This window comes from Tachyglossus aculeatus, chromosome 3 (genome assembly GCF_015852505.1).
Source record: "Tachyglossus aculeatus isolate mTacAcu1 chromosome 3, mTacAcu1.pri, whole genome shotgun sequence".
Classification (NCBI taxonomy): Eukaryota; Metazoa; Chordata; class Mammalia; order Monotremata; family Tachyglossidae; genus Tachyglossus; species Tachyglossus aculeatus.
In genome coordinates, this window is record NC_052068.1 from 106,862,036 (window position 1) to 106,871,687 (window position 9,652).

Consider the following 9,652-nt stretch of genomic DNA (forward strand, 5'->3'; position numbering starts at 1 on the left):
ATCACTAATGAGATCTGAGGGGAAAAACCAACCCTAAAAAACAAGACCCTTTTCTCACTGGACATGTGGGACTCCGAACTTTCTCTTTTACATTACTTTTCTATTTCTGGTGCTTTCGACTTGGGTCTGACACCAATCCACCGCCCCCAACCTATATATTCGAGAATTATGAACCCCTATATATCCAGGAGCTGTGTCTAATTCTCATTCATGAATTTTTCCCCAATATGTAACTGCAGTGCTTTGTACATCATAGGTGCCTAAAAATACTATTTTTACTACTACTAAATCAGTTCCCCATTTAATCAATCAATAGTATTCATGTTGTATCTAGCCTGTGTAGAACACTGTTCTGAGCACTCAGTAGAGAACATTGAATTCTAGGTCGACAGGCCGCTGGCAAAATATATTTTGTTGTTTTCTCTTTTTTTGGTAGAGTGCTCTTATTTTTCCAACATGTTTTCACACTTTCACAGTTAACCTTTTGCCCATGCCTTCCCTCCTGCCTGGAACTCTCTTGCCCTTCACATTCAGCTGACCACCACCCTCTCCATTTTCAAAACGCTACTAAAATCATATCTCCAGGAGACTTCCCCTGGCTAATCTCTCATCTCTGCTCCCTATTCTTCTGCCCTTCTGAATCCTCTTTTGCACTTATGTCTTCACCCCTTAAGTACGTAGGTACTAACCACACCACCTTCCTCATCACTACACTTATGTATGTTTGTTTCTCGCTACATGTAATTTACTTTGATGTCTGTTTCTCCTGCTAGAATGTGTGCTCCAGGAAGACAGAGAATGTGTTTATTAGGTATATTTTACTCTTCCAAGAGCTTAGTTCAACGTTCTGTACCATGTAAGTACTTGATAAACAGTAGTGATGGATTGATTGATTCCATTAATCATCTTATTTTAGCCTCACAAACCCTGCAAGAGATAGGGAGTAGCAGGTATTATTATCTATTACCCCCATCTTTCTGATTAGGAAACTGAGACCCAGTGAGATTAAAGGACTGAGGCATTAGTAAGTTATTTATTTGCACTAATCAATCAATAAATCAATCAATTGTATTTATCGAGTGCTTACTCTGTCCAGAATATCATACTTCTACTTTCACTTGGGAAACTATAATACAATAGAGTTGTATAGAAGAAAGGTTCACAGACTGCATTGTGTTCAGGTGGGTATGTCGGAGACAAGTTTATTTCTATTAGTGCTAGTAGAAAGTAGTGGTTGACAGAGCTTCCCCTGCTAGCCAAAACCAGCGCAGCTCCATCCTGAAATAGGCTTACATATACACACAAATAGGCCGGTGGAAACGTGTTGTATGTGATTGACTGCGAGGCCTATGATTTATTCCAACAAGAGAGCACCACTATTATTACACTTAATAATGATACAGAGGATATCGGTTTCACAATATATTACAGAAAGGGAAAATGGAGCTTGACTTACAGTTTCCCTTGTTCAGATAGCCAGGCAGGCCTAGAGGTGAAGAGGCCAAGCAGGCCTAGAGGCCCACAACTAAAAAGAAGAGGATGGTGGGGTGAGCTAAGACCTAGTCCAAAAAGAGATCAAGTATAGTGTCATACCACTGTGCATCCACAGTTGGTAGGCATGATCCCTGCCCACAAAGATCATATAGTCCAGAGAGGGAGAAGGTACTGACTCTAGTGGTGAGTAGAGACAAACGCCTCCATGTTAACTACTCTCTGTAGAACATCAACTTCATTGCTGTGAGGTGTGTTAGGAAGATCAACATAGCACATTTGCCCACTCTGTACAATCCCCAGAAACTGACACCTGGTCTTCTCCACCACATCAAGGAAACCCCATCCTGCATTTAACCACCTCTAAGGGAAAGGGAACAGTACCTGCATCATGAGGTCCCAAATATCATCAGGAAGGTTAGTGGCTGTGCTAGCTGGTGTGAGGGTAAGGATATGCCATGGACCCTGAATCACAAGGAATCTGAAATTCTGCTCTTCTAGCCATAGCTCCCTACTGACTTTTGTTTGCATTTTTCTATATACTACTACTACTACTACTACTAATAATAATGATAATAATAATATTTGTTAAATAATAATAATAATGATGGCATTTATTAAGCGCTTACTATGTGCAAAGCACTGTACTAAGCGCTGGGTATATTTACTTTGTGCTAAACACTGTACTAAGCCCATGGGTAGATAGAAGATAAACAGTATTATGAATTATATATTTGTTCTGGTACCTTGTGCTGTTTTAATGTTTTATTTTATCTTTATCCCTGTGTCTGTCTCGAGTCCTCCCCTTTCCCTCACTGTATTCATAGAATATGAACCCCTTGAAGAACAGGATATGTGTCTAATTTCCACTGAGTACTCCTTCCCAGAACTTAATACAATGCTCTGCATTCAATAAGTGCTTAGTAAACACCATTAATATTAATATGACTATTGCTAGTAATAGCAATAATAATGATGGCATTTGTTAAATTCTTACTATGTGCCAAGCTCTGTTCTAAACACTGGGGTAGATACAGGGTAATCAGGTTGTCCCATGTGGGGCTCACAGTCTTAATTCCCACTTTGCATATGAGCTAACTGAGGCACAGAGAAGTTAAGTGACTTGCCCAAGGTCACACATCAGACAAGTGGCAGAGCCGGGATTAGAATCCACATCCTCTGACTCCCAGTCCCCTGCTCTTTCCACTAGTCCTCGTTCAATCCCTGCCCTCTAGGATCTTGTAACAGCTGTACAAAAAGTATTTGTTGCCCACAAGGTGATTGCACTCTAATGGGGGAATCCCATGTGTCCAAATGTATGCACGTTTCATGTATGATGAGTGCACCTGGAAAAACGTGCGCAAATATATGTGTGTGTAAATGTGTGTGCTTGTTTTGTGTGTGTTTGAGTGTTTATCTCTGTGTGTAGGTTTCTGTCACCGTTATCTAGGTATTTCTCTGGAGCTCTTAGTTCCCCAATTTGTATTCCCTTCTCTGCCTATATGGAAACGATTCCTGCCTCGAGGAAGTTTTGGTCCTTGTGGATTATTTAATGGGAAGTTACCAGGTGTTGGCCACTGTCGTTCACCTCTGGGTAAGTATGATATAGAAAGAAGACACAGTCACCATCCTCAAGGAGTTTACAATGGAATAGTCACACATACGCCCCAGAACATTCATTCATTCATTCATTCATTCATTCAATCGTATTTATTGAGCGCTTACTATGTGCAGAGCAGTGTACTAAGCGCTTGGGAAGGATAAGTTAGCAACGTATAGAGACGGTCCGTATCCAACAGCGGGCTCACAGTCTAGAAGGGGGAGATAGACAACAAAGCAAAGCATATTAACAAAATAAAATAAATAGAATAGTAAACATGTACAAGTAAAATAGAGTAATAAATATGTACAAACGTATATACAGGTGCTGTGGGGAGGGGAAGGAGGTAAGGCGGGGGGGATGGGGAGGGGGAGGAGAGGGAGCGGAAGGAAGGGGCTCAGTCTGGGAAGGACTCCTGGAGGAAGTGAGCTCTCAGCAGAGCTTTGAAGGGAGAAAGAGAGCTAGCTTAGCGGATGTGCGGAGGGAGGGCATTCCAGGCCAGGGAGAGGACGTGGGTTGGTGGTCGACGGTGGGACAGGCGAGAACGAAGCAGTGAGAAGGTTAGCGGCAGAGGAGCAGAGGGTGCGGGCTGGGCTGTAGAAGAAAAGAGGGAGGTGAGGTAGGAGGTGGCGTGGTGATAGAGAGCCTTGAAGCCGAGAGTGAAGAGTTTTTGCCTGATGCTTAGGTCGATTGGTAGCCACTTGGAGATTTTTGAGGAGGGGAGTAACATACCAGAGCGTTTCTGTACAAAGATGATCCGGGCAGCAGCGTGAAGTATAGACTGAAGTGGGGAGAGACAGGAGGATGGGAGATCAGAGAGGAGGCTGATGCAGTAATCCAGTCGGGATAGGATGAGCGATTGAACCAGCAGGGTAGCAGTTTGGATGGAGAGGAAAGGGCGGATCTTGGCGATGTTGCAGAGGTGAGACCGGCCGGCTTTGGTGACGGATTGGATATCAGGGGTGAACGAGAGAGTGGAATCGAGGATGACACCAAGGTTGCGGGCTTGTAAGACAGGAAGGATGGTAGTGTCATCTACAGTGATGGGAAAGTCAGGGAGAGGGCAGGGTTTGGGAGGGAAGATAAAGAGTTCAGTCTTGGACATATTGAGTTTTAGATGGCCGGCAGACATCCAGATGGAGGTGTCTTGAAGGCAGGAGGAGACAGGAGCCTGAAGGGAGGGAGAGAGAGCAGGGGCAGAGATGTAGATTTGGATGTCATCACCGTAGAGCTGATAGTTGAAGCCAGGGGAGCGAATGAGTTCACCAAGGGAGTGAGTTTAGATAGAGAACAGAAGGGGACCAAGAACTGACTCTTGAGGAACCCCTACAGTAAGGGGATGGGAGGGGGAGGAGGAGCCCGCAAAAGAGACTGAGAATGAACGGCCGGAGAGATAAGAGGAGAACCGGGAGAGGACTGTGTCTGTGAAGCCAAGGTTGGATAGCGTGTTGAGGAGAAGGGAGTGGTCCACAGTGTCGAAGGCAGCTGAGAGGTCAAGGAGGATTAGGATAGAGTAGGAGTCGATGGAGTTGGCAAGCAGGAGGTCATTGGTGACCTTTGAGAGGGCAGGTTCGGTGGAATGTAGAGGACTGAAACCAGATTGGAGGGGGTTGAGGAGAGATTTGGCATTGAGTAATTCGAGGCAGCGCGTGTAGATGACTCGTTCAAGGAGTTTGGAAAGGAATGGTAGCAGGGAGATAGGGCGATACCTAGAAGAGGAGGTGGGGTCAAGAGAGGGTTTTTTAGGATGGGGAATCGTGGGCATGATTGAAGGCAGCGGGGAAGGAAGCAGCGGAGAGTGAGCGGTTGAAGATGGAAGTTAAGGAGGGGAGGAGGGAAGGAGGGAGAGATTCCGATTCTTTAGCCTAGGATTCTGCCTCTTTTCTTTAAATCATGAAATTCCAAACTCCTTTGGAGTGGCGGATGAGGTAGGGTAGTCCCTCATGCCTCACCCCTCATATCCCGGCTTTGACTGCTCTGTCGCAGAAGCCTCTTGAACGCCCCTTTCACATCTTTGTTCCTTAGCGTGTAAATGAAGGGGTTGAACATTGTGGTGATGACGCTGTAGAATAGGGTCATGAGCTTGGCCTTATCCCGGGAGTTGTCAGCAGCGGACTGGGCGTACATCCCAATCACCGGGCCATAGAAGAGTGAGACCACGGCAACATGAGAGCCACAAGTGTTGAAGGCCCCGAGCCTTCCACAGAGGAGAGAATCCTTAGCACCGCTTTGGTGATGAAGCCGTGGGACACCAGGATGACAGCCAGGGGCACCAGGGCATAGAAGGTGCCCACCACAGAGAGAATGGCCATATTGAAGGAGGTGTCCACGCAGGGCATCTCGATGACGACTGGCACCCACAAAAGGGAAGCTGGACCGTGAGTGAGGACTGCAGCAGGGAGTTGGCCAAGCCACTGACCCAGGCTGTGGCCACCAACAGGATGCCGAGACTCTGATGAATGATGGCCAGGTAGTGCAAGGGCTTGCAGATGGCCACGTAGTGGTCAAAGGACATCATGGCTAGCAGGATACACTCAGTGGACCCCAGGAAGTGAAAAATGTAGAGCTGGGTCACGCTGCCCCCATAGCTGATTGTCTTCTCTGGGCCCCAAAGGTTCCTCAACATCTGGGGAACTGTGGTGGTGGTGAAGCACAGATCCAGGAAGGACAGGTTGCTCAGGAAGAAGTACATGGGGCTATCCAACCTGGGATCCAGCCGGGACACCAAGTTGATAGCCACATTGCCCACCAGAGTGAAGATATAAGTGACAAGGACCCAGAGGAAGAGAGGCATCTCCCACCAGGGCCGGTCAGCGAAGCCCAGAAGAATTAAAACCCACTGGGAGCTCACATTCTTCAAGTCCATGTTGCAGAAGCCCCTACGGAGGGAGATAGAGCGAGAATGAAGGTTTCTATAACCAAACCACTTTGACCCCAAGACGTTCAATGAACCCTAATCTGTTCACCCAATAGCTCAGTCAGGAGTTGTGCAAGAAAAGGGCAGGAGTGACTCTTCCTGGTTTTCAGAGACCCAGCGAGAGCAAATGACTTGTCTGGGGTGACATAATAAGTCCGTGGTGGAGCCATTACTAGAACCAAACAATGTGGCCTAGTGGTGAGAACAAAGGCCTGGGAGTCAAGGGACCATTCATTCATTCATTCAATCGTATTTACTGAGAGCTTACTGTGTGCAGAGCACTGTACTAAGCGCTTGGGAACTACAAGTTGGCAACATAGAGATGGTCCCTACCCGACAACGGGCTAACAGTCTAGAAGGGGGAGACAGACAACAAAACAAAACAGGTGGACAGGTGTCAAGTTATTAGAATTTGCAACTGTTATCAGAGTGGAAAATCTTTCTGCAGAAAAGACTTCAGTAGCAAGTTGGAATTGTGGGGGCACTGGTCACGAGCAAAAGTTTCTTGACTCACAGTGAGCTGGCTGGCTACTCCATAATCTGCGAGCTTGGCATGGCCTTCAGTGTTTAACAATATTTTTCTAACCTTGATGTCACGGTGTGTTTTCCTCATAAAGTGGAGATGTTCCAGTGCTTTAAGTGTTGATTGCAATACTGTGGCTATTTCATCTTCTATCAGCGTTTTATTTCATAATCCGATGATATCCGACACGGAGACAGCAGCACAGTATGCCATGACGATCCACAGGTCTGCGTTCTTAAATTAGCTGCCATAGTACTTCACTACGTGAGGGCAGTCACACTGTTGCATTATTGAGATTTCTTTGATAATCTCCTGCAGGTCGGACTCCACGGGAAACTGCCTGATCGCCACAACTTGACCCGTTTCTTTATGAATAGCTATGAATACGCTGTCATTGTCATAGGACCCTTCTCTAACTTTCTCGAGGACGTCAAACACTTCCTCTGGTTGTTTCGTCAAGCTGTCTTCATCCAACTGTGGCGGGTTCCGCAGCTGCACCATCTCCATGGCTCCTACTCAGTGCTCCATCGCACCGCACAGCACTGCTCAGCACCACACCGCACCACACCACTTAGCACAGCACGCCGGCTCTGTCTCTCTCTCTGTTTCACTCTCTGGTCTCTGTCGCTGTCTCTGTCTCTCGCCGGAACTTCTGCTTTTTTCCGGGGTTCCAATCTTAGCTCCATCACCAATCTATTGTGTGACCTTGAGCAAGTCACTGAACTTATCTGTGTGTAAAATCTGATCTGTTCTGTAAAATGGGAATTCAATGCCTGTCCTCCCTGCTACTTGGACTGTGAGCCTCATGTGGGGCAGGGACTGTCTGACCTGATTAACTTGTATCTACCACAGCGCTTAGAACAGTGCTTGACATATAGCAAGCACTTCACAAATACCATAATAATAATAACCAAATATAACATTCCAGAATATGTAGTCAGTTCTGGACAGAGTCTGAAGTCAGGGAAGTGAGTCCAGGCAGCAGGGCACAGGATCTCTGTGAAGGGATAAGGCATAATCAGCCTGCCTAAGGAATTTGGACAAGAGAATGGGAGCCAGAAAATTGTGTATGAGATAGAGGATCAAGAGAAACCCTTGAAAGAGTATAGTATGGACCATAACTGAGAATGCTTTAAAAAGTAAAGGAAAAAATTGAAAACTGCTATAAGGATGGGATGAAAAGTGGGGAAAACGCATTATACTACCATCTCCAAGCTTGAATAATTAAAAGAAATATTAAGCATTTATATAATAAACACTGTTCTTAGCTCTGGGGGAGATAAAAGATGAGCAGGTTAGACTCAGTCACTGTCTCACATGGGGCTCACAGTCTAAGGGTAGCACAGAGCACCTAAACTTCAAAGTGTTAGTGGACTGGACTCTCTATGCACTTTTCTGATAACAGAAGAATTCATCTTCTATATCCCACGCATCAATCAATCAGTGCTATTTATTGGGTGCTTATTATGACCTATTGCCTCCCACTTCTGAGCCATGTCTTATGCCATGTCCACACTGTCAAGCCCCTCATTATTTCCTCCTGCAAGTAAATTCACCTATCCCTACCACACCACTGCCTTTCTTCCAAATTCCATTCAAGGCTCACCTCCTCCAGACAGCCATCTCAGATAATCCTACCTGAATCCACTCTCTGCTCAGTTGCAAAACACACTTAGCACTCCCCTCTATGTCTTTAGAGGGGATGTCTCTAAAGAGACATGCCCATGTCTCTCCCATCCTAAAACAACCCTCTCTTGACCCCACCTCACCTTCTAGTTATCGTCCCATATCCCTCCTACCATTCCTTTCCAAACTCCTTGAACGAGTTGTCTACACGCGCTGCCTAGAATTCCTCAACAACAACTCTCTCCTCGACCCCCTCCAGTCTGGCTTCCGTCCCCTTCATTCCACGGAAACTGCCCTCTCAAAGGTCACCAATGACCTCCTGCTTGCCAAATCCAACGGCTCATATTCTGTCCTAATCCTCCTCGACCTCTCAGCTGCCTTTGACACTGTGGACCACCCCCTTCTCCTAAACACGCTATCTGACCTTGGTTTCACAGACTCCGTCCTCTCCTGGTTCTCCTCTTATCTCTCCGGTCGTTCTTTCTCAGTCTCTTTTGCAGGCTCCTCCTCCCCCTCCCATCCTCTTACTGTGGGGGTTCCCCAAGGTTCAGTGCTTGGTCCCCTTCTGTTCTCTATCTACACTCACTCCCTTGGTGACCTCATTCGCTCCCACGGCTTCAACTATCATCTCTACGCTGATGACACCCAGATCTACATCTCTGCCCCTGCTCTCTCCCCCTCCCTCCAGGCTCGCATCTCCTCCTGCCTTCAGGACATCTCCATCTGGATGTCCGCCCGCCACCTAAAGCTCAACATGTCGAAGACTGAGCTCCTTGTCTTCCCTCCCAAACCTTGTCCTCTCCCTGACTTTCCCATCTCTGTTGATGGCACTACCATCCTTCCCGTCTCACAAGCCCGCAACCTTGGTGTCATACTCGACTCCGCTCTCTCATTCACCCCTCACATCCAAGCCGTCACCAAAACCTGCCGGTCTCAGCTCCGCAACATTGCCAAGATCCGCCCTTTCCTCTCCATCCAAACTGCTACCCTGCTCATTCAAGCTCTCATCCTATCCCGTCTGGACTACTGCACCAGCCTTCTCTCTGATCTCCCATCCTCGTGTCTCTCTCCACTTCAATCCATACTTCATGCTGCTGCCCAGATTATCTTTGTCCAGAAACGCTCTGGGCATATTACTCCCCTCCTCAAAAACCTCCAATGGCTACCCATCAATCTGCTCATCAGGCAGAAACTCCTCACCCTGGGCTTCAAGGCTCTCCATCACCTCGCCCCCTCCTACCTCACCTCCTTTCTCCCCATCTACAGCCCAGCCCGCACCCTCTGCTCCTCCGCCGCTAATCTCCTCACCGTACCTCGTTCTCGCCTGTCCCGCCATCGACCCCCGGCCCACGTCATCCCCCGGGCCTGGAATGCCCTCCCTCTGCCCATCCGCCAAGCTAGCTCTCTTCCTCCCTTCAAGGCCCTGCTGAGAGCTCACCTCCTCCAGGAGGCCTTCCCAGACTGAGCCCCTTCCTTCCTCTCCCCCTCGTCCCCC

At 47.4% G+C, this 9,652-nt stretch overlaps 1 pseudogene; it reads right to left on the reverse strand.

The window, feature by feature from the left end:
* Positions 1-1,511: 1,511 nt before the first annotated feature.
* LOC119925367 lies at positions 1,512-5,957 on the reverse strand (annotated as a pseudogene).
* Positions 5,958-9,652: the final 3,695 nt, after the last annotated feature.